The 26,419-nt window shown below is 28.2% G+C and overlaps 11 non-coding genes across 11 annotated transcripts; all 11 read left to right on the top strand.

Annotated features, from left to right (window-relative positions):
- The first annotated feature begins 6,580 nt into the window (after positions 1-6,580).
- On the top strand, positions 6,581-6,740 carry LOC114189359. The gene has a single exon (XR_003605662.1). It is a non-coding gene; the product is annotated as a U1 spliceosomal RNA (small nuclear RNA).
- Positions 6,741-8,355: 1,615 nt separating this feature from the next.
- Positions 8,356-8,515, top strand: LOC114189361. Its single transcript, XR_003605664.1, has one exon. It is a non-coding gene; the product is annotated as a U1 spliceosomal RNA (small nuclear RNA).
- A 1,632-nt stretch (positions 8,516-10,147) lies between these two features.
- Positions 10,148-10,307, top strand: LOC114189370. The gene has a single exon (XR_003605673.1). It is a non-coding gene; the product is annotated as a U1 spliceosomal RNA (small nuclear RNA).
- A 1,619-nt stretch (positions 10,308-11,926) lies between these two features.
- On the top strand, positions 11,927-12,086 carry LOC114189348. The gene has a single exon (XR_003605651.1). It is a non-coding gene; the product is annotated as a U1 spliceosomal RNA (small nuclear RNA).
- Positions 12,087-13,713: 1,627 nt separating this feature from the next.
- Positions 13,714-13,872, top strand: LOC114189321. The gene has a single exon (XR_003605625.1). It is a non-coding gene; the product is annotated as a U1 spliceosomal RNA (small nuclear RNA).
- Positions 13,873-15,435: 1,563 nt separating this feature from the next.
- LOC114189362 lies at positions 15,436-15,599 on the top strand. The gene has a single exon (XR_003605665.1). It is a non-coding gene; the product is annotated as a U1 spliceosomal RNA (small nuclear RNA).
- Positions 15,600-17,152: 1,553 nt separating this feature from the next.
- Positions 17,153-17,311, top strand: LOC114189310. The gene has a single exon (XR_003605614.1). It is a non-coding gene; the product is annotated as a U1 spliceosomal RNA (small nuclear RNA).
- Positions 17,312-18,945: 1,634 nt separating this feature from the next.
- LOC114189360 lies at positions 18,946-19,104 on the top strand. The gene has a single exon (XR_003605663.1). It is a non-coding gene; the product is annotated as a U1 spliceosomal RNA (small nuclear RNA).
- A 1,629-nt stretch (positions 19,105-20,733) lies between these two features.
- On the top strand, positions 20,734-20,892 carry LOC114189297. Its single transcript, XR_003605603.1, has one exon. It is a non-coding gene; the product is annotated as a U1 spliceosomal RNA (small nuclear RNA).
- Positions 20,893-22,455: 1,563 nt separating this feature from the next.
- LOC114189352 lies at positions 22,456-22,614 on the top strand. Its single transcript, XR_003605655.1, has one exon. It is a non-coding gene; the product is annotated as a U1 spliceosomal RNA (small nuclear RNA).
- Positions 22,615-24,228: 1,614 nt separating this feature from the next.
- On the top strand, positions 24,229-24,388 carry LOC114189351. The gene has a single exon (XR_003605654.1). It is a non-coding gene; the product is annotated as a U1 spliceosomal RNA (small nuclear RNA).
- Positions 24,389-26,419: the final 2,031 nt, after the last annotated feature.

Here is a 26,419-nt window from a genome sequence, read left to right as displayed (position 1 = left end):
TAAAATATTTTTAATAAAAATTAAAATAGTTTTTGAAAAATGATAAAAATAAGAATAATAAAATTTAAATTTATTTTCTTTATTTTTTCTTTTAGTGTCTAATCGATCGCTCGCGTCGCACGACACTCCTTTTCAAAATATAAAAATCATAGAAGTGTTTTGGTGTCTAATTGCCCGCTCACATCACACGACACTCCTTTTCAAGTATACAAATATAAAAAATGTTTTTGGTGTTAATCCGGCTCACGCGTTGCATGACACTCATTTTCAAAAAATGTCAAAAAACAACTTTAAAAAAAAATTAATTAGACCTTTTTTTTGTAAAGAACTACGTAGCTCAGATTTCTCATTTTTAATGAGAATATGTAGGACCAAGGTTTTAACCCTTGTCGAGTCCCTTTCACTCCAAAAATAGTTTTTTCACTATTTTCTTATTTGTGGGAAACGTAAGTATTTAAAATAAACACATCTCTTTTGCAAATTTAATTAAAGGTACCGCCTTTTGACGGGCGCTCTAGGGTGCTAATACCTTCCTTACACATAATCGACTCCCGGACCCTAAATTTGGTTTTCGCAGACTTTATATTATTTTTGTGGTTTTCCAGAATAAACTATGGTGGCGACTTCAAATCTCTATTTTCAAAACAAATTTCTTTTTAGTTCGTCGTCCCGTCGCGATAACGAAATGTAGAAAACATAAAATACAAATAAATCATAACAAGCAAAAAGCACAAGCTAAAACTCAAAACTGGAAATTGAAATGGAAACAAAATTAGAACATTTCATTGCCAAAATCAAAAGGCTTACAAGAGATAAAGAGAGTGCTAAAAATTTAAATGGTGAAAGGAAAGTCTCTTAGTCCAATCTTGGTGTTTGTTTCTAAGTGGGTGAACTAAGTAGAACCACCTAACACACTAGGAAAACCATAATCTCATGAAGGCTACTATTTCGCTCATTAGATGTGGAGAGAACCCTCTTACATTACACTTCCTCTCTCTTCTCATAGGACCACAAGAACACGAACCCTAACCCCCAAACATTTCTCACTCTCGCGCAACCAGGTTCCCCCATAAAAACCTAATTCTCCCTCTTTTAAACCCCTAAGAAAAGAAAAAACAAATTAGAAAAGAAAACCCAAAAATTGCTTAACCATGATCCCTTCGAACCAGAATCGTAGCCTTGAATCCTTTTTCGATGCCCTTCATCAACTTGACTTTTCCTTCTACTCGTTCGTCATGACTCTGCCACGATCACACCTCCATATCAAGTTTCATCCATTCGATTTGTGTTGGCTCCCTTCCTTCATATCAGATTCTCACGCTCTTGATTAACTTCAAACTTGCTCTTCGTCACGTTTGATCGCGCATCAACTAGTTTTGTGCACATCAAGGGTGTTCTCTCTTCGTTCTTTCAACGGCAAGGGATCTACCAAGCTTTTAGAGAGGGAAACTCAACACTGCCTTTGGTTTGACTAGTGGCCTCTCTGTAAATAAGCAAAAATTAGAGGTAAGGTTCAACTTACAAATTAGCAAAGATAAAGGATGTCTTGGCAAAGCAAATTTATTATAAAAAAAGGAGATTCTAAGGGAACATAACTATTGACAATAAAAGACAACTAAAACACTCTTTTTACCCTACTTTTATGAAAATAAGATTTTCCTAAGCAAACAACAAAACTAATTAATTAAAGACGCAAACTTATTTATTTAAACTAAAAAGAAAGTTTTAGAAAGGAAAAATAACCAAAAATAGGATGTTATCCATCATGCAACATAGTAGACGATGTCAGCATAAAGTCATGAATCTCCCCTTCGACATGAGATAATTTATGTCATTTGCAACAATCTCCACTTCAACATTTGCCTTGTTGGAAACCGAACTCGTTAACTTATTATGATGTTAATTGTTGGATTGAATGTTTACTATTATGTAAAAAGTTATAGTCAATTGTTAGAGTACAATTCTTTCCACTTTACAATGTAGTAAATCATGTTCCGCACTTATTTGGTCAACTCCAATTATTCACCCTTATTTATTGCTTTTGAATATGATTATGTTTTGAGGTATTGGAACCAAAGCTTCTTTCATCATGTGTCACGATCATGACAAAGGTTTTTTTTCCTAATATTGAGCATATTTGCAAGAGGAAGTATTCTATTTTCAGGTATCCACACGACATGAAGTCCTTTGGTGTTAGTATCACTACAAAAAAAATGATACTTAATGAGTGTTATTTTGCGAAGGTTATAAAAATGCCCCACAAATTAACATAATTTAGGATGATCTTGTGGGTTGTCTAAAATGATAATAATATTGAAGGTTTTAATTCTTGTTTTAAGAGGTTCATGGCCTACACAAATTATAATCCATTTTTACTAAGGCACATGAGTGGCAAGTTAAAGTTTTTTCCCACTTTGTTAACTTTTTGGCAAGTGTACCAATTCGTTACAAGTAGTAAAATGGAAGTCCAAATATCGTTTTCCCAAGGGATATGTGTTTGCTTGTCTAATTGTAATTATTTACTAATTTTAGCAATGATGACAACATTAAAGATTGATTTAATTCAAGATAAAAGTGCAAAATTACTAAACACTAAAGTTATGGAATAATTTAGGAAAGACTTCACCAAGGTTGGATTTCATGAACCATACTAACACAATATTTCCTACACAATCTCTTTATCTAGCTCAAACATCCACATCATAAGCATACTAGCCCTAATTCTTTAGAAGCAAGTTCTAAGTCAATGTGCCAAAACATTAATTCCTTAACTATTTTAATTCACGACTTCCATTAAGATTCGATGTCTAGAATGACCTAGAGATTACATCTATTCCTAGAACCCAATCTCATGGTTGTTCTATCCAAGGTTAAGTTCCAATTCATTTCCCAATGATTAGATACAACCAAATAGAAAAGATTTCCATCATGCACATTAATAATTGAGATAAAACATATGAACAAAGACAAAGATTACATTGCATAGGAAAATTACAGAGAGTACAAGTTCATTACATCCAACCCCAATGAAAGAGGAGTTTAGTCACTCCTAAGCATCTAGTTCACAAAAGATAGATGAAATTTACGGAATGAATGAAGTAATTTGAGTTCTTCTTGCCATAGAATGGCCTTTCCCATGTTTTATTTTGGCTTTGCTGCGTTCCCACACACCAGCCCACCAGTTTCGTGTAACTTTCGAAACTATAACCACTTTAGAAAATCATCTTCTCGTTGGGCGAGATGACTTTCTCGCTGGGCGACCTGGCAATCTCGTTGGGCAACTTGGCATGCTCGCTGGGCGACACGGTCTTGACAGTACAACCTCACTTCTCCTCCAATCCTTCACTTTCCTATACAATAATCTCCAATAAAAGACAAAATATACCTAACCTAAAAACACCCTAAGACTTCCCACAAAACACATGAATGAATATAATTAAGAGGTCCAATCAAACATAAATAATAAGTATTTTTCATACTTATCACACTTTCATTTCATTTTCAACTTTCCCTCTTAGCGTGTTTGTCTCACGTTTTCATCTCATGTTTTCACCTCCACAAAGTTTCATTCACATTCCCCTTTGATGTTCATATTTTTGAACCCTAAACACAATTTGAGGTCCCCTTTCTTTGATTGAAAAAGTTTGAAAATTTTTCAACTGGATTCAACTACCCAAGTAGTGGTGGACGATGAAGGCATGGTGATGGGAGGCAGTTGAATCATTTAGAGTGTTCGACCCTAAAGACACGGTGGGTCCGTGGCTTCGATGTTGGAGTTGATGGCTCTGTTGAACACTACAAGGGTGAGGGAGTTGGTCCACTAAAATAACTTAGCAAGTTCACGAAAACCTCATATTTGCATATGTTTATTGATCATCTGAAACTTCAATGATTCATGTCTATGTATAAGTAAAGGTGGTGTTTAAAGATCTATGTAAGTTATTAATATGAAAACTTTAACAATTTTAACACAATATGTTTAAAGAAATTAATCTAGAAAAGTTATTAAAAACATCCAATTCTTGAATATTTGTGTTTAAGATTTTTGTGGGTAATAGTTTGATGGCGATGTATTCTGTGTGTGGGGATGTTGTTGTTGCTTAGTACGTATTTGATGAAATTCCTAAGTTGAGTGCAGTGTCTTGGATTATGATGATCTCAGGGTATGAAAAGATGACTTTCTTCACATTCTCTAGCCTTATTATCTTTCATTTTCCTGCATTTTTAGTTTATACCCTTTTAAACAATATTTAGTGAGTGGTAAAGTGAGTTAATGATTTGGTCACATTCATTGAGTGAGGGTTGACATTGGACAAGAAGAACGAAAGTTTGGCTCATAGCAACGGTGCCTTTGAGCATTTGTTTAAGTACTAGTTTGTTAGACATGTATGCCAAAAGTTTAAGTAATATTAAAGGGAATAAAGCAGGTTTAAGAATCCTTAACAGTTTCATAGTTTTTCGTCCTTGTTCTCTTTACCAATTATATTGTTTTATGTCTCCATTTCTATCCTTCAAGGTATCCACATAATTGTGTATTTGATTTTCTAGTAAGTACAAATGCAGGCTAAGAAAAAATCAATGATTTGGCAATATGAACAAGTATCATTGTATTATCACAAGTATATTCAGCACAACTGTAATACAAACATTAAAAAGTTAGACTGCTTTATTTCATTCATGTGGTGGCATTGCATAGTTTTTTTTTCTTAAGAAACTTATGTTATTTTAATCAACATGTATCAACTTTTACTGACAAGTTTGAACATAATTTTAAAGCTATTGAAATACTTTGCTTGGTTTGATGTGTAAACTATCTTGATTGATTGTTTTGGGGGTCTTATCCATATCTGACTCATTGTACTTTTTACACACCTTGTCTTTTGGTATTTTATGTCCTAAGAAGGTCAACTTAGTTGTTGCTCTGGTTGGTTGCATGCTTGTTAAAGATGCATTAATGCAATTGGAATTGACAATAAAACGAGTAGCAAAAATTGTTTACCAGGCAATAACATTAAGTGTCTTTTATTCTCACCTCATTGGACAAGATTGCAAATATATTGTTTTAATTTCTTTCATAGTTCCTTCGTGAATGCATCAAAGTTTAATAATCTTTTTCCTCAATATCTTTTCCCCTCCTCAACTCTTTTACATTTTTACTCTTATGTTGGCATGCTATACAATTTTAATTACAGTAATTTATGGTTTTAAATGATAAAATTGGAGCATGGTTTTTTAAAATATCATTTAGATGATTCTGAAATCACACTTATGTTTAGTTAACTAAATAATGGCTTACATAGTTTTATGTTTACTTTGTAATTTGTTGTGTTATTGTTTTCTTCTTATTCTTGCAAATCACACTTGTGTCATTGATTATTTCACCTTAACAATTTTCTTTTATCATTTTAGCAAACTAGTGATGCAAGTGAGTCTCAGTCTTATATGCGTACAAGAGGATCAACTGTTGTTAACAATATTTAATGTGTTTATGATATTTTTTGGAATAAAATTATATTTAGTCTAATATGGATTTTGAGTAATTATGGATTAAGTTGTAATTACACTTCAATTTAAATTACTTTTATGTTTCTATGCTGATTTTAAGAATGGAATGTTTTAAAGATATACAACTTTTATAATTTAATACGAATTTTACACCTTTATTACAATGTTGCCATTTGGAAGTTACGAATATGCATTATTAATTTACATATCCAAGTCTCACGCACGAAACTCCTGATAATGAATAAAAACTAAAATAACAAGAAATTTAATCATGACTAAGTTAAAACCTTTATATTGTTCAAGTTTTAAATTTCATATGACATTGAATCTTATTTTATTCAATTAATGTTATTGAAAAATACGTTACACTATTCTTTACATTGTTCGTTCATAGAAAGACATTTGATTTATTTTAGAAAACCATTTTATTTTTACATTCTCAATGTGAGAGCAATTGTTTTTTTCTAAAACATAATAGTTTGAATGTAATTGATTTTTCTTTTTACTAATATTTTATAATCTTTTACTATATTTTTGAAGAATATAAATAATTTTATTTATATTTTTAATGCTTTATTAGTTTTACTTATACAACATATTTTTTGTTTGGTTATCATTACAAAATTCTAACTTTTAAATCAATGTTAACATTTAAATTTGTGAATTGCAACACATTCAATTCTTTACCATTGAACAACAAGTTTGATTGTTTAAAACATTTTATGTTTTCATTTTGGATAATAATTTTGTTTCCGAACTTTGTAAAATTTTGAAAACTTTTTTTTTCCTTTATTTGTTTTCACTTTTTATTTCAAGTTGAGTTTCATGTCTTTATCATTTCTTAATCTATCGTTCTTTTAGTATAGATTCTTTATCCTATTCGAGAACATCTTAAAAGTCTGATGAGTTAATATGATATTAAAATAAGGTATAGATCAAATAAAAAGACACACCAAGTAACTTAGGGATGTTGGTTCTAATTTTCAAACTACTTTGCCTAATCCCACATCGAAAGTTTTAGTGGTTGAAGTAGGAAGAATACACTACAAAAGTGAGATGTGTGATACCTTAGAACATACTTACCTGGACGGGGTCAATAGATGATCATGAAGGTTTATGGCCTAGGGTAGTGACTTTCATTGCACTTGGAAGGGGTGCTCCTCTAAGGTCTGTCCCAGTGACAGAGCCTACGTCATAATTTGTGGCAGTGGGGTTTGCGTTCGCGCAACCCCTTCTAATATCAAGTTAAAATTTTAACTTCCCTGTTTGGAATCTAATTTCATATTTTTGGTTGAGATGTTTCCATTATTATGTCTTTATGATCGTGTTGTTTATTTTTTAATAAAGGTGACTATAAGAATCATTGCAAAAAAGATATTACGTACAACACATAATATTGTGCTAGTTATTCGTGAGAAGAAAACAAAGGCATCCATGATTAGAAATTCTTTATTATTATAATCTAGGGCAATATTCTTACGGGAAAGTTGAGAAGAAAGTAAAAATGTGTTAAAAAACTCTAGAACCACAGGCCACAAACATTTGCATGAGGTGGGATCATAATCCCTAATCAACTCACAAAGTGAAATCTAACTTGAAAACTACACAATTAAACAAATAACATAACAAAACCTCGTTAGCACAACAACCTTAACTCACGACAAAGCAATCAAGAATATAAAAACTAATACCATTACAATTTATTACGAATTTTAAACCTTTCATAATAAGGCACTTTGGAAGCTACGCATATAAATTATTAATTTACATCCAAGTATCACACACGAAACTTTTGATACTGATCAAAACTTAAAATAACAAAAAATTTAATAATGACTAAGTTAAAACCTTTATTTTTTTCAAATTTCATCTTACATCAAATCTTATCATATTTAATTAATTTTATTGAAAAATACATTACACTATTCTTTATATTATTCGTTCTTAAAAAGGCATTTGATTTATTTTAGAAAACTATTTTATTTTTACTTTCTCAGTGTGAGAGGGATTTTTTTTTCTAAAACATAATTGTCGGAATGTAATTGATTTTGCTTTTTACTAATATTTTATAATCTTTTACTATATTTTTGAAGAATATAAATTATTTTATTTATATTTAAAATGCTTTATTAGTTGTACTTATACAATATCTGTTTGGTTATCATTACAAAATTCTAACTTTTAAATCTATGTTAACATTCAAATTTGTGAATTGCAACACATTCAATTCTTTACCATTGAACCACAAGTTTGATTTGTTAAAACATTTTATGTTTCAATTTATGATAATAATTTTTTTTCCAGTTTGAAAACTTTTTTTTCCTTTATTTGGTTTCACTTTTTATTTCAGGTGGAGTTTCTTGTCTTTATCATTTCTTAGTCTATCGTGCTTTAAGTATAGATTCTCTATCCTATTCGAGAACACCTTAAAATTAATTCTGATGAGTTATTCTTGTATAAGTATAAATAGTAAAACTAATATAATAATCAAACAAAAAACGGTTGTATAATTACAAGAAGAATTTAGATACCGATTTTAATATATTTTTTTGTGCTAACCATAAAATAGTTGTGAAATATCAAGATCAAATTTAATGACCATTATGTTTTAAAAGGGATTATTTTCAATTATAAAACTTGTTTATATTTTTATTTTCAGAAAAAAGAAACTCAATTGCTTCTTTAATATGATATTAAAATAAGGTATAGATCAAATAAAGAGACACACCAAGTAACTTAGGGATGTTGGTTCTAATTTTCAAACTACTTTGCCTAATCCCACATCGAAAGTTTTAGTGGTTGAAGTAGGAAGAATACACTACAAAAGTGAGATGTGTGATACCTTAGAACATACCTACTTGGACGGGGTCAATAGATGATCATGAAGGTTTATGGCCTAGGGTAGTGGCTTTCATTGCACTTGGAAGGGGTGCTCCTCTAAGGTCTGTCCCAATGACAAAGCCTACATCATAATTTGTGGCAGTGGGATTAGCGTTCGCGCAACCCCTTCTAATATCAAGTTAAAATTTTAACTTCCATGTTTGGAATCTAATTTCATATTTTTGGTTGAGATGTTTCCATTATTATGTCTTTATGATCGTGTTGTTAATGTTTTTTATTTTTTATTAAAGGTGACTATAAGAATCATTGCAGAAAAGATATTACGTGTTTGAATCACAACACATAATATTGTGCTAGTTATTCGTGAGAAGAAAACAAAGGCATCCATGATTAGAAATTCTTTATTATTATAATCAAGGGCAATATTCTTACGGGAAAGTTGAGAAGAAAGTAAAAATGTGTTAAAAAACTTTAGGACCATAGGCCACAAACATTTGCATGAGGTGGGATCATAATCCCTAATCAACTCACAAAGTGAAATGTAACTTGAAAACTAAACAATTAAAAAAATAACATAACAAAACCTCATTAGCACAACAATCTTATATCACGACAAAGTAATCTAGAATTTGAAATCTAATACCATTACAATTTATTACGAATTTTATACCTTTCATAATAATACACTTTGGAAGTTACGCATATAAATTATTAATTTACATCCAAGTATCACACACGAAACTCTTTATGCTGATCAAAACTTAAAATAACAAAAAAGTTAATAATGACTAAGTTAAAACCTTTATTTTTTTCAAATTTTAAATTTCATCTTACATCAAATCTTATCATATTTAATTAATTTTATTGAAAAATACATTACACTATTCTTTATATTATTCGTTCTTAAAAAGGCATTTGATTTATTTTAGAAAACTATTTTATTTTTACTTTCTCAGTGTGAGAGTAATTTTTTTTTCTACAACATAATTGTCTGAATGTAATTGATTTTGCTTTTTACTAATATTTTATAATCTTTTACTATATTTTTGAAGAATATAAATTATTTTATTTATATTTAAAATGCTTTATTAGTTGTACTTATAAAATATCTGTTTGGTTATCATTGCAAAATTCTAACTTTTAAATCAATGTTAACATTTAAATTTGTGAATTGCAACACATTCAATTCTTTACCATTGAACCACAAGTTTGATTTGTTAAAACATTTTATGTTTCAATTTATGATAATAATTTTTTTTCCACTTTGAAAACTTTTTTTTCCTTTATTTGGTTTCACTTTTTATTTCAGGTGGAGTTTATCATTTCTTAGTCTATCGTGCTTTAAGTATAGATTCTCTATCCTATTCGAGAACACCTTAAAATTAATTCTGATGAGTTATTCTTGTATAAGTATAAATAGTAAAACTAATATAATAATCAAACAAAAAACGGTTGTATAATTACAAGAAGAATTTAGATACCGATTTTAATATATTTTTTTGTGCTAACCTTAAAATAGTTGTGAAATATCAAGATCAAATTTAATGAACATTATGTTTTAAAAGGAACTATTTTTAATTATCAAAACTTGTTTATATTTTTATTTTCAGAAAAAAGAAACTCAATTGCTTCTTTAATATGATATTAAAATAAGGTATAGATCAAATAAAGAGACACACCAAGTAACTTAGGGATGTTGGTTCTAATTTTCAAACTACTTTGCCTAATCCCACATCGAAAGTTTTAGTGGTTGAAGTAGGAAGAATACACTACAAAAGTGAGATGTGTGATACCTTAGAACATACTTACCTGGACGGGGTCAATAGATGATCATGAAGGTTTATGGCCTAGGGTAGTGACTTTCATTGCACTTGGAAGGGGTGCTCCTCTAAGGTCTGTCCCAGTGACAGAGCCTACGTCATAATTTGTGGCAGTGGGGTTTGCGTTCGCGCAACCCCTTTTAATATCAAGTTGAAATTTTAACTTCCATGTTTGGAATCTAATTTCATATTTTTGGTTGAGATGTTTCCATTATTATGTCTTTATGATCGTGTTGTTTATTTTTTAATAAAGGTGACTATAAGAATCATTGCAAAAAAGATATTACGTGTTTGAATCACAACACATAATATTGTGCTAGTTATTAGTGAGAAGAAAACAAAGGCATCCATGATTAGAAATTCTTTTATTATTATAATCTAGGGCAATATTCTTACGGGAAAGTTGAGAAGAAAGTAAAAATGTGTTAAAAAACTCTAGGACCATAGGCCACAAACATTTGCATGAGGTGGGATCATAATCCCTAATCAACTCACAAAGTGAAATGTATCTTGATAACTAAACAATTAAACAAATAACATAACAAAACCTCATTAGCACAACAATCTTAACTCACGACAAAGCAATCAAGAATTTGAAAACTAATACCATTACAATTTATTACGAATTTTATACCTTTCATAATAAGGCACTTTGGAAGCTACGCATATAAATTATTAATTTACATCCAAGTATCACACACGAAACTCTTGATACTGATCAAAACTTAAAATAACAAAAAAGTTAATAATGACTAAGTTAAAACCTTTATTTTTTTCAAATTTTAAATTTCATCTTACATCAAATCTTATCATATTTAATTAATTTTATTGAAAAATACATTACACTATTCTTTATATTATTCGTTCTTAAAAAGGCATTTGATTTATTTTAGAAAACTATTTTATTTTTACTTTCTCAGTGTGAGAGTGATTTTTTTTTATAAACCATAATTGTCTGAATGTAATTGATTTTGCTTTTTACTAATATTTTATAATCTTTTACTATATTTTTGAAGAATATAAATTATTTTATTTATATTTAAAATGCTTTATTAGTTGTACTTATACAATATCTGTTTGGTTATCATTACAAAATTCTAACTTTTAAATCAACGTTAACATTTAAATTTGTGAATTGCAACACATTCAATTCTTTACCATTGAACCACAAGTTTGATTTTTTAAAACATTTTATGTTTCAATTTATGATAATAATTTTTTTTCCACTTTCAAAACTTTTTTTTTCTTTATTTGGTTTCACTTTTTATTTCAGGTGGAGTTTATCATTTCTTAGTCTATCGTGCTTTAAGTATAGATTCTCTATCCTATTCGAGAACACCTTAAAATTCTGATGAGTTATTCTTGTATAAGTATAAATAGTAAAACTAATATAATAATCAAACAAAAAACGGTTGTATAATTACAAGAAGAATTTAGATACCGATTTTAATATATTTTTTTGTGCTAACCATAAAATAGTTGTGAAATATCAAGATCAAATTTAATGACCATTATATATTAAAAGGAACTATTTTTAATTATAAAACTTGTTTATATTTTTATTTTCAGAAAAAAGAAACTCAATTGCTTCTTTAATATGATATTAAAATAAGGTATAGATCAAATAAAGAGACACACCAAGTAACTTAGGGATGTTGGTTCTAATTTTCAAACTACTTTGCCTAATCCCACATCGAAAGTTTTAGTGGTTGAAGTAGGAAGAATACACTACAAAAGTGAGATGTGTGATACCTTAGAACATACTTACCTGGACGGGGTCAATAGATGATCATGAAGGTTTATGGCCTAGGGTAGTGACTTTCATTGCACTTGGAAGGGGTGCTCCTCTAAGGTCTGTCCCAGTGACAGAGCCTACGTCATAATTTGTGGCAGTGGGGTTTGCGTTCGCGCAACCCCTTCTAATATCAAGTTAAAATTTTAACTTCCCTGTTTGGAATCTAATTTCATATTTTTGGTTGAGATGTTTCCATTATTATGTCTTTATGATCGTGTTGTTAATGTTTTTTATTTTTTATTAAAGGTGACTATAAGAATCATTGCAGAAAAGATATTACGTGTTTGAATCACAACACATAATATTGTGCTAGTTATTCGTCAGAAGAAAACAAAGGCATCCATGATTAGAAATTCTTTATTATTATAATCTAGGGCAATATTCTTACGGGAAAGTTGAGAAGAAAGTAAAAATGTGTTAAAAAACTCTAGGACCATAGGCCACAAACATTTGCATGAGGTGGGATCATAATCCCTAATCAACTCACAAAGTGAAATGTAACTTGAAAACTAAACAATTAAAAAAATAACATAACAAAACCTCATTAGCACAACAATCTTAACTCACGACAAAGTAATCTAGAATTTGAAATCTAATACCATTACAATTTATTACGAATTTTATACCTTTCATAATAATACACTTTGGAAGCTACGCATATAAATTATTAATTTACATCCAAGTATCACACACGAAACTCTTGATACTGATCAAAACTTAAAATAACAAAAAAGTTAATAATGACTAAGTTAAAACCTTTATTTTTTTCAAATTTTAAATTTCATCTTACATAAAATCTTATCATATTTAATTAATTTTATTGAAAAATACATTACACTATTCTTTATATTATTCGTTCTTAAAAAGGCATTTGATTTATTTTAGAAAACTATTTTATTTTTACTTTCTCAGTGTGAGAGTAATTTTTTTTTCTACAACATAATTGTCTGAATGTAATTGATTTTGCTTTTTACTAATATTTTATAATCTTTTACTATATTTTTGAAGAATATAAATTTTTTTATTTATATTTAAAATGCTTTATTAGTTGTACTTATAAAATATCTGTTTGGTTATCATTGCAAAATTCTAACTTTTAAATCAATGTTAACATTTAAATTTGTGAATTGCAACACATTCAATTCTTTACCATTGAACCACAAGTTTGATTTGTTAAAACATTTTATGTTTCAATTTATGATAATAATTTTTTTTCCACTTTGAAAACTTTTTTTTCCTTTATTTGGTTTCACTTTTTATTTCAGGTGGAGTTTATCATTTCTTAGTCTATCGTGCTTTAAGTATAGATTCTCTATCCTATTCGAGAACACCTTAAAATTCTGATGAGTTATTCTTGTATAAGTATAAATAGTAAAACTAATATAATAATCAAACAAAAAACGGTTGTATAATTACAAGAAGAATTTAGATACCGATTTTAATATATTTTTTTGTGCTAACCATAAAATAGTTGTGAAATATCAAGATCAAATTTAATGACCATTATATATTAAAAGGAACTATTTTTAATTATAAAACTTGTTTATATTTTTATTTTCAGAAAAAAGAAACTCAATTGCTTCTTTAATATGATATTAAAATAAGGTATAGATCAAATAAAGAGACACACCAAGTAACTTAGGGATGTTGGTTCTAATTTTCAAACTACTTTGCCTAATCCCACATCGAAAGTTTTAGTGGTTGAAGTAGGAAGAATACACTACAAAAGTGAGATGTGTGATACCTTAGAACATACTTACCTGGACGGGGTCAATAGATGATCATGAAGGTTTATGGCCTAGAGTAGTGACTTTCATTGCACTTGGAAGGGGTGCTCCTCTAAGGTCTGTCCCAGTGACAGAGCCTACGTCATAATTTGTGGCAGTGGGGTTTGCGTTCGCGCAACCCTTTCTAATATCAAGTTAAAATTTTAACTTCCATGTTTGGAATCTAATTTCATATTTTTGGTTGAGATGTTTCCATTATTATGTCTTTATGATCGTGTTGTTTATTTTTTAATAAAGGTGACTATAAGAATCATTGCAAAAAAGATATTACGTGTTTGAATCACAACACATAATATTGTGCTAGTTATTCGTGAGAAGAAAACAAAGGCATTGAGAAGAAAGTAAAAATGTGTTAAAAAACTCTAGGACCATAGGCCACAAACATTTGCATGAGGTGGGATCATAATCCCTAATCAACTCACAAAGTGAAATGTATCTTGATAACTAAACAATTAACCAAATAACATAACAAAACCTCATCAGCACAACAATCTTAACTCACGACAAAGCAATCAAGAATTTGAAAACTAATACCATTACAATTTATTACGAATTTTATACCTTTCATAATAAGGCACTTTGGAAGCTACACATATAAATTATTAATTTACATCCAAGTATCACACACGAAACTCTTGATACTGATCAAAACTTAAAATAACAAAAAAGTTAATAATGACTAAGTTAAAACCTTTATTTTTTTCAAATTTTAAATTTCATCTTACATAAAATCTTATCATATTTAATTAATTTTATTGAAAAATACATTACACTATTCTTTATATTATTCGTTCTTAAAAAGGCATTTGATTTATTTTAGAAAACTATTTTATTTTTACTTTCTCAATGTGAGAGTGATTTTTTTTTCTAAACCATAATAATCTGAATGTAATTGAGTTTGCTTTTTACTAATATTTTATAATCTTTTACTATATTTTTGAAGAATATAAATTATTTTATTTATATTTAAAATGCTTTATTAGTTGTACTTATACAATATCTGTTTGGTTATCATTACAAAATTCTAACTTTTAAATCAACGTTAACATTTAAATTTGTGAATTGCAACACATTCAATTCTTTACCATTGAACCACAAGTTTGATTTTTTAAAACATTTTATGTTTCAATTTATGATAATAATATTTTTTCCACTTTCAAAACTTTTTTTTCCTTTATTTGGTTTCACTTTTTATTTCAGGTGGAGTTTATCATTTCTTAGTCTATCGTGCTTTAAGTATAGATTCTCTATCCTATTCGAGAACACCTTAAAATTCTGATGAGTTATTCTTGTATAAGTATAAATAGTAAAACTAATATAATAATCAAACAAAAAACGGTTGTATAATTACAAGAAGAATTTAGATACCGATTTTAATATATTTTTTTGTGCTAACCATAAAATAGTTGTGAAATATCAAGATCAAATTTAATGACCATTATATATTAAAAGGAACTATTTTTAATTATAAAACTTGTTTATATTTTTATTTTCAGAAAAAAGAAACTCAATTGCTTCTTTAATATGATATTAAAATAAGGTATAGATCAAATAAAGAGACACACCAAGTAACTTAGGGATGTTGGTTCTAATTTTCAAACTACTTTGCCTAATCCCACATCGAAAGTTTTAGTGGTTGAAGTAGGAAGAATACACTACAAAAGTGAGATGTGTGATACCTTAGAACATACTTACCTGGACGGGGTCAATAGATGATCATGAAGGTTTATGGCCTAGGGTAGTGACTTTCATTGCACTTGGAAGGGGTGCTCCTCTAAGGTCTGTCCCAGTGACAGAGCCTACGTCATAATTTGTGTTTGGAATCTAATTTCATATTTTTGGTTGAGATGTTTCCATTATTATGTCTTTATGATCGTGTTGTTTATTTTTTAATAAAGGTGACTATAAGAATCATTGCAAAAAAGATATTACGTGTTTGAATCACAACACATAATATTGTGCTAGTTATTCGTGAGAAGAAAACAAAGGCATCCATGATTAGAAATTCTTTATTATTATAATCTAGGGCAATATTCTTACGGGAAAGTTGAGAAGAAAGTAAAAATGTGTTAAAAACCTCTAGGACCATAGGCCACAAACATTTGCATGAGGTGGGATCATAATCCCTAATCAACTCACAAAGTGAAATGTATCTTGATAACTAAACAATTAAACAAATAACATAACAAAACCTCATTAGCACAACAATCGTAACTCACGACAAAGCAATCAAGAATTTGAAAACTAATACCATTACAATTTATTACGAATTTTATACCTTTCATAATAAGGCACTTTGGAAGCTACGCATATAAATTATTAATTTACATCCAAGTATCACACACGAAACTCTTGATACTGATCAAAACTTAAAATAACAAAAAAGTTAATAATGACTAAGTTAAAACCTTTATTTTTTTCAAATTTTAAATTTCATCTTACATCAAATCTTATCATATTTAATTAATTTTATTGAAAAATACATTACACTATTCTTTATATTATTCGTTCTTAAAAAGGCATTTGATTTATTTTAGAAAACTATTTTATTTTTACTTTCTCAGTGTGAGAGTGATTTTTTTTTCTAAACCATAATTGTCTGAATGTAATTTATTTTGCTTTTTACTAATATTTTATAATCTTTTACTATATTTTTGAAGAATATAAATTATTTTATTTATATTTAAAATGCTTTATTAGTTGTACTTATACAATATCTGTTTGGTTATCATTACAAAATTCTAACTTTTAAATCAACGTTAACATTTAAATTTGTGAATTGCAACACATTCAATTCTTTACCATTGAACCACAAGTTTGATTTTTTAAAATATTTTATGTTTCAATTTATGATAATAATTTTTTTTCCACTTTCAAAACTTTTTTTTTCTTTATTTGGTTTCACTTTTTATTTCAGGTGGAGTTTATCATTTCTTAGTCTATCGTGCTTTAAGTATAGATTCTCTATCCTATTCGAGAACACCTTAAAATTCTGATGAGTTATTCTTGTATAAGTATAAATAGTAAAACTAATATAATAATCAAACAAAAAACGGTTGTATAATTACAAGAAGAATTTAGATACCGATTTTAATATATTTTTTTGTGCTAACCATAAAATAGTTGTGAAATATCAAGATCAAATTTAATGACCATTATATATTAAAAGGAACTATTTTTAATTATAAAACTTGTTTATATTTTTATTTTCAGAAAAAAGAAACTCAATTGCTTCTTTAATATGATATTAAAATAAGGTATAGATCAAATAAAGAGACACACCAAGTAACTTAGGGATGTTGGTTCTAATTTTCAAACTACTTTGCCTAATCCCACATCGAAAGTTTTAGTGGTTGAAGTAGGAAGAATACACTACAAAAGTGAGATGTGTGATACCTTAGAACATACTTACCTGGACGGGGTCAATAGATGATCATGAAGGTTTATGGCCTAGAGTAGTGACTTTCATTGCACTTGGAAGGGGTGCTCCTCTAAGGTCTGTCCCAGTGACAGAGCCTACGTCATAATTTGTGGCAGTGGGGTTTGCGTTCGCGCAACCCTTTCTAATATCAAGTTAAAATTTTAACTTCCATGTTTGGAATCTAATTTCATATTTTTGGTTGAGATGTTTCCATTATTATGTCTTTATGATCGTGTTGTTTATTTTTTAATAAAGGTGACTATAAGAATCATTGCAAAAAAGATATTACGTGTTTGAATCACAACACATAATATTGTGCTAGTTATTCGTGAGAAGAAAACAAAAGGCATCCATGATTAGAAATTCCTTATTATTATAATCTAGGGCAATAGTCTTACGGGAAAGTTGAGAAGAAAGTAAAAATGTGTTAAAAAACTCTAGGACCATAGGCCCCAAACATTTGCATGAGGTGGGATCATAATCCCTAATCAACTCACAAAGTGAAATCTAACTTGAAAACTACACAATTAAACAAATAACATAACAAAACCTCGTTAGCACAACAACCTTAACTCACGACAAAGCAATCAAGAATATAAAAACTAATACCATTACAATTTATTACGAATTTTAAACCTTTCATAATAAGGCACTTTGGAAGCTACGCATATAAATTATTAATTTACAGCCAAGTATCACACACGAAACTCTTGATACTGATCAAAACTTAAAATAACAAAAAATTTAATAATGACTAAGTTAAAACCTTTATTTTTTTCAAATTTTAAATTTCATCTTACATCAAATCTTATCATATTTAATTAATTTTATTGAAAAATACATTACACTATTCTTTATATTATTCGTTCTTAAAAAGGCATTTGATTTATTTTAGAAAACTATTTTATTTTTACTTTCTCAGTGTGAGAGTGATTTTTTTTTTTCTAAAACATAATTGTCTGAATGTAATTGATTTTGCTTTTTACTAATATTTTATAATCTTTTACTATATTTTTGAAGAATATAAATTATTTTATTTATATTTAAAATGCTTTATTACTTGTACTTATACAATATCTGTTTGGTTATCATTACAAAATTCTAACTTTTAAATCTATGTTAACATTTAAATTTGTGAATTGCAACACATTCAATTCTTTACCATTGAACCACAAGTTTGATTTGTTAAAACATTTTATTTTTCAATTTATGATAATAATTTTTTTCCAGTTTGAAAACTTTTTTTTCCTTTATTTGGTTTCACTTTTTATTTCAGGTGGAGTTTCTTGTCTTTATCATTTCTTAGTCTATCGTGCTTTAAGTATAGATTCTCTATCCTATTCGAGAACACCTTAAAATTAATTCTGATGAGTTATTCTTGTATAAGTATAAATAGTAAAACTAATATAATAATCAAACAAAAAACGGTTGTATAATTACAAGAAGAATTTAGATACCGATTTTAATATATTTTTTTGTGCTAACTATAAAATAGTTGTGAAATATCAAGTACAAATTTAATGACCATTATGTTTTAAAAGGGATTATTTTTAATTATAAAACTTGTTTATATTTTTATTTTCAGAAAAAAGAAACTCAATTGCTTCTTTAATATGATATTAAAATAAGGTATAGATCAAATAAAGAGACACACCAAGTAACTTAGGGATGTTGGTTCTAATTTTCAAACTACTTTGCCTAATCCCACATCGAAAGTTTTAGTGGTTGAAGTAGGAAGAATACACTACAAAAGTGAGATGTGTGATACCTTAGAACATACCTACTTGGACGGGGTCAATAGATGATCATGAAGGTTTATGGCCTACGGTAGTGGCTTTCATTGCACTTGGAAGGGGTGCTCCTCTAAGGTTTGTCCCAATGACAAAGCCTACATCATAATTTGTGGCAGTGGGGTTTGCGTTCGCGCAACCCTTTCTAATATCAAGTTAAAATTTTAACTTCCATGTTTGGAATCTAATTTCATATTTTTGGTTGAGATGTTTCCATTATTATGTCTTTATGATCGTGTTGTTAATGTTTTTTATTTTTTATTAAAGGTGACTATAAGAATCATTGCAGAAAAGATATTACGTGTTTGAATCACAACACATAATATTGTGCTAGTTATTCGTCAGAAGAAAACAAAGGCATCCATGATTAGAAATTCTTTATTATTATAATCTAGGGCAATATTCTTACGGGAAAGTTGAGAAGAAAGTAAAAATGTGTTAAAAAACTCTAGGACCATAGGCCACAAACATTTGCATGAGGTGGGATCATAATCCCTAATCAACTCACAAAGTGAAATGTAACTTGAAAACTAAACAATTAAAAAAATAACATAACAAAACCTCATTAGCACAACAATCTTAACTCACGACAAAGTAATCTAGAATTTGAAATCTAATACCATTACAATTTATTACGAATTTTATACCTTTCATAATAATACACTTTGGAAGCTACGCATATAAATTATTAATTTACATCCAAGTATCACACACGAAACTCTTGATACTGATCAAAACTTAAAATAACAAAAAAGTTAATAATGACTAAGTTAAAACCTTTATTTTTTTCAAATTTTAAATTTCATCTTACATAAAATCTTATCATATTTAATTAATTTTATTGAAAAATACATTACACTATTCTTTATATTATTCGTTCTTAAAAAGGCATTTGATTTATTTTAGAAAACTATTTTATTTTTACTTTCTCAGTGTGAGAGTAATTTTTTTTTCTACAACATAATTGTCTGAATGTAATTGATTTTGCTTTTTACTAATATTTTATAATCTTTTACTATATTTTTGAAGAATATAAATTTTTTTATTTATATTTAAAATGCTTTATTAGTTGTACTTATAAAATATCTGTTTGGTTATCATTGCAAAATTCTAACTTTTAAATCAATGTTAACATTTAAATTTGTGAATTGCAACACATTCAATTCTTTACCATTGAACCACAAGTTTGATTTGTTAAAACATTTTATGTTTCAATTTATGATAATAATTTTTTTTCCACTTTGAAAACTTTTTTTTCCTTTATTTGGTTTCACTTTTTATTTCAGGTGGAGTTTATCATTTCTTAGTCTATCGTGCTTTAAGTATAGATTCTCTATCCTATTCGAGAACACCTTAAAATTCTGATGAGTTATTCTTGTATAAGTATAAATAGTAAAACTAATATAATAATCAAACAAAAAACGGTTGTATAATTACAAGAAGAATTTAGATACCGATTTTAATATATTTTTTTGTGCTAACCTTAAAATAGTTGTGAAATATCAAGATCAAATTTAATGAACATTATGTTTTAAAAGGAACTATTTTTAATAATCAAAACTTGTTTATATTTTTATTTTCAGAAAAAAGAAACTCAATTGCTTCTTTAATATGATATTAAAATAAGGTATAGATCAAATAAAGAGACACACCAAGTAACTTAGGGATGTTGGTTCTAATTTTCAAACTACTTTGCCTAATCCCACATCGAAAGTTTTAGTGGTTGAAGTAGGAAGAATACACTACAAAAGTGAGATGTGTGATACCTTAGAACATACTTACCTGGACGGGGTCAATAGATGATCATGAAGGTTTATGGCCTAGAGTAGTGACTTTCATTGCACTTGGAAGGGGTGCTCCTCTAAGGTCTGTCCCAGTGACAGAGCCTACGTCATAATTTGTGGCAGTGGGGTTTGCGTTCGCGCAACCCTTTCTAATATCAAGTTAAAATTTTAACTTCCATGTTTGGAATCTAATTTCATATTTTTGGTTGAGATGTTTCCATTATTATGTCTTTATGATCGTGTTGTTTATTTTTTAATAAAGGTGACTATAAGAATCATTGCAAAAAAGATATTACGTGTTTGAATCACAACACATAATATTGTGCTAGTTATTCGTGAGAAGAAAACAAAGGCATTGAGAAGAAAGTAAAAATGTGTTAAAAAACTCTAGGACCATAGGCCACAAACATTTGCATGAGGTGGGATCATAATCCCTAATCAACTCACAAAGTGAAATGTATCTTGATAACTAAACAATTAACCAAATAACATAACAAAACCTCATCAGCACAACAATCTTAACTCACGACAAAGCAATCAAGAATTTGAAAACTAATACCATTACAATTTATTACGAATTTTATACCTTTCATAATAAGGCACTTTGGAAGCTACACATATAAATTATTAATTTACATCCAAGTATCACACACGAAACTCTTGATACTGATCAAAACTTAAAATAACAAAAAAGTTAATAATGACTAAGTTAAAACCTTTATTTTTTTCAAATTTTAAATTTCATCTTACATAAAATCTTATCATATTTAATTAATTTTATTGAAAAATACATTACACTATTCTTTATATTATTCGTTCTTAAAAAGGCATTTGATTTATTTTAGAAAACTATTTTATTTTTACTTTCTCAATGTGAGAGTGATTTTTTTTTCTAAACCATAATAATCTGAATGTAATTGAGTTTGCTTTTTACTAATATTTTATAATCTTTTACTATATTTTTGAAGAATATAAATTATTTTATTTATATTTAAAATGCTTTATTAGTTGTACTTATACAATATCTGTTTGGTTATCATTACAAAATTCTAACTTTTAAATCAACGTTAACATTTAAATTTGTGAATTGCAACACATTCAATTCTTTACCATTGAACCACAAGTTTGATTTTTTAAAACATTTTATGTTTCAATTTATGATAATAATATTTTTTCCACTTTCAAAACTTTTTTTTCCTTTATTTGGTTTCACTTTTTATTTCAGGTGGAGTTTATCATTTCTTAGTCTATCGTGCTTTAAGTATAGATTCTCTATCCTATTCGAGAACACCTTAAAATTCTGATGAGTTATTCTTGTATAAGTATAAATAGTAAAACTAATATAATAATCAAACAAAAAACGGTTGTATAATTACAAGAAGAATTTAGATACCGATTTTAATATATTTTTTTGTGCTAACCATAAAATAGTTGTGAAATATCAAGATCAAATTTAATGACCATTATATATTAAAAGGAACTATTTTTAATTATAAAACTTGTTTATATTTTTATTTTCAGACAAAAGAAACTCAATTGCTTCTTTAATATGATATTAAAATAAGGTATAGATCAAATAAAGAGACACACCAAGTAACTTAGGGATGTTGGTTCTAATTTTCAAACTACTTTGCCTAATCCCACATCGAAAGTTTTAGTGGTTGAAGTAGGAAGAATACACTACAAAAGTGAGATGTGTGATACCTTAGAACATACTTACCTGGACGGGGTCAATTGATGATCATGAAGGTTTATGGCCTAGCGTAGTGGCTTTCATTGCACTTGGAAGGGGTGCTCCTCTAAGGTCTGTCCCAGTGACAGAGCCTACGTCATAATTTGTGGCAGTGGGGTTTGCGTTCGCGCAACCCTTTCTAATATCATGTTAAAATTTTAACTTCCATGTTTGGAATCTAATTTCATATTTTTGGTTGAGATGTTTCCATTATTATGTCTTTATGATCGTGTTGTTTATTTTTTAATAAAGGTGACTATAAGAATCATTGCAGAATAGATATTACGTGTTTGAATCACAACACATAATATTGTGCTAGTTATTCGTGAGAAGAAAACAAAAGCATCCATGATTAGAAATTCTTTGTTATTATAATCTAGGGCAATATTCTTACGGGAAAGTTGAGAAGAAAGTAACAATGTGTTAAAAAACTCTAGGACCATAGGCCACAAACATTTGCATGAGGTGGGATCATAATCCCTAATCAACTCACAAAGTGAAATCTAACTTGAAAACTACACAATTAAACAAATAACATAACAAAAACCTCATTAGCACAACAATCTTAACTCACGACAAAGCAATCAAGAATATAAAAACTAATACCATTACAATTTATTACGAATTTTATACCTTTCATAATAAGGCACTTTGGAAGCTACGCATATAAATTATTAATTTACATCCAAGTATCACACACGAAACTCTTGATACTGATCAAAACTTAAAATAACAAAAAAGTTAATAATGACTAAGTTAAAACCTTTATTTTTTTCAAATTTTAAATTTCATCTTACTTCAAATCTTATCATATTTAATTAATTTTATTGAAAAATACATTACACTATTCTTTATATTATTCGTTCTTAAAAAGGCATTTGATTTATTTTAGAAAACTATTTTATTTTTACTTTCTCAGTGTGAGAGTGATTTTTTTTTCTAAAATATAATTGTTAATATTTTATAATCTTTTACTATATTTTTTGAAGAATATAAATTATTTTATTTATATTTAAAATGCTTTATTAGTTGTACTTATACAATATCTGTTTGGTTATCGTTACCAAATTCTAACTCTTAAATCAATGTTAACATTTAATTTTGTGAATTGCAACACATTCAATTCCTTACCATTGAACAACAAGTTTGATTTTTTAAAAGATTTTATGTTTTCATTTGTGATAATAATTTTGTTTCAAAGCTTTGTAAAATTTTGAAAACTTTTTTTCCTTTATTTGTTTTCACTTTTTATTTCAGTTTGAGTTTCCTGTCTTTGTCATTTCCTAGTTTATCGTTCTTTTAGTATAGATTCTCTATCCTATTCGAGAACACCTTTAAAGTCTGCTGAGTTATTCTTGTGTAAGTATAAATAGTAAAACTAATATAATAATTAAACAAAAAACAGCTGTATAATTACAAGAAGCATTTAGAGTCCGATTTTAATATATTTTTTTGTGCTAACCTTAAAATAATTGTGAAATATCGAGATCAAATTTAATTTCTATTATGTTTTAAAAGGAATTATTTTTAATTATAAAACTTGTTTATATTTTTATTTTCAGAAAAAAGAAAGTCAAATGCTTCTTTAATATGATATTAAAATAAGGTATAGATCAAATAAAGAGACACACCAAGTAACTTAGGGATGTTGGTTCTAATTTTCAAACTACTTTGCCTAATCCCACATCAAAAGTTTTAGTGGTTGAAGTAGGAAAAATACACTACAAAAGTTAGATGTGTGATACCTTAGAACATACTTACCTGGACGGGGTCAATAGATGATCATGAAGGTTTATGGCCTAGGGTAGTGACTTTCATTGCACTTGGAAGGGGTGCTCCTCTAAGGTCTGTCCCAATGACAGAGCCTACGTCATAATTTGTGGCAGTGTGGTTTGCGTTCGCGTAACCCCTTCTAATATCAAATTAAAATTTTAACTTCCATATTTGGAATCTAATTTCATATTTTTGGTTGAGATGTTTTCATTATTATGTCTTTATGATCGCGTTGTGAATGTTGTTCAGCAGAAGAAAACAAAGGCATCCATGATTAGAAATTCTTTGTTATTATAATCTAGGGAAATATTCTTACGGGAAAGTTGAGAAGAAAGTAAAAATGTGTTAAAAAGCTATAGGACCATAGGCAACAAACATTTGCATGAGGTGGGATCATAATCCCTAATCAAATTGCAAAGTGAAATCTAAGTTGAAAACTACACAATTAAACACATAACATAATCAAAACCTCATTAGCACAACATTCTTAACCCACGACAAAGCATTCAAGAATATAAAAACTAATACCATTACAATTTATTACGAATTTTATACCTTTCATAATGTCGCACTTTGGAAGCTATGCATATAAATTATTAATTTACATCCAAGTATCACACACGAAACTCTTTATATGGATAAAAACTTAAAATAACAAAAAAGTTAATAATGACTAAGTTAAAACCTTTATTTTTCAAATTTTAAATTTCATCTTACATTGAACCTTATCATATTTAATTAATTTTATTGAAAAATACATTACAATATTCATTATATTATTCGTTCTTAGAAAGACATTTGATTTATTTTAGAAAACTAATTTATTTTTACTTTCTCAGTGTGAGAGTGATTTTTTTTTCTAAAACATAATTATCTGAATGTAATTGATTTTTCTTTTTACTAATATTTTATAATCTTTTACTATATTTTTGAAGAATACAAATTTTTTTATTTATATTTAAAATGCTTTATTAGTTGTACTTATAATTATCATTACAAAATTCTAACTTTTAAATCAATGTTAACATTTAAATTTTTGAATTGCAACACGTTCAATTCTTTACCATTGAACAAGAAATTTGATTTGTTAAAACAGTTTATGTTTTCATTTGTGATAATAATTTTGTTTCCAAACATTGTAAAATTTTGAAGACTTTTTTTCCTTTATTTGTTTTCACTTTTTATTTCAGGTGGAGTTTCCTGTCTTTATCATTTCCTAGTCTATCGTTCTTTTAGTATAGATTCTCTATCCTATTCGAGAACACCTTAAAAGTCTGATGAGTTATTCTTGTATAAGTATAAATAGTAAACCTAATATAATAATCAAACAAAAAACAGTTGTATAATTACCAATTTTAATAAAGTTTTTTGTGCTAACCTTTGTAAGACCCATTTTATTTCTATTCCTTTTCTGTCCTAAGTCTTAAGGCCTTGTCCTAAACAGTTAGGCCTAATGGCTGGCGCATGGGGTCCCAAGGCCTCTAAAGCAGCCAAGACTCCCATTCTGTTCTCACTTTGCCAAATCAAAACCTCATTAGCACAACATTCTTGACCCACAACAAAGCATTCAAGAATATAAAAACTAATACCATTACAATTTATTACGAATTTTATACCTTTCATAATGATGCACTTTGGAAGCTACGCATATAAATTATTAATTTACATCCAAGTATCACATACGAAACTCTTGATAGTGATAAAAACTTAAAATAACAAAAGATTTTTATACTAGTTCACTCAAAATTGAGCTACATCAAGTTTGTCAAGGCAACCTGAGTTTGACTTTGCACTATTTCAAAAAATTTACAAAGTATCCACCCTTACACTTCCAAAATATGCAAAAACATCACAAAAGACTCTTGAATCACACAAGAATCACACCAGCACAATAAGAACTCTCTTGCAGACCTGGAAAACCACTAGGCACACACACAAAGCTTGAGAAAGATCAAACCTGAGTGGTAGCACAACCCAGCCTACCACAAACCACTTTCTCCGAGCTTCAAACCAATCCAAAAGCTCCAAGAATTTATCAAAGATCAATATTCCACTGCTACAAACTATATGATCACGAAGGAGAGAGTTTCCACAACTCTCCAGAACAAAATCGTGCTTAAAAATGATCAACAGACCTCTCTTTCAAAAAATACAGCTTATATAGTCAAACT

Source organism: Vigna unguiculata, chromosome 6, assembly GCF_004118075.2.
Source record: "Vigna unguiculata cultivar IT97K-499-35 chromosome 6, ASM411807v1, whole genome shotgun sequence".
Lineage (NCBI taxonomy): Eukaryota > Viridiplantae > Streptophyta > Magnoliopsida > Fabales > Fabaceae > Vigna > Vigna unguiculata.
Note: the sequence above shows the minus strand (reverse complement) of the source record. Positions and strands in the feature narration are given on the sequence as shown.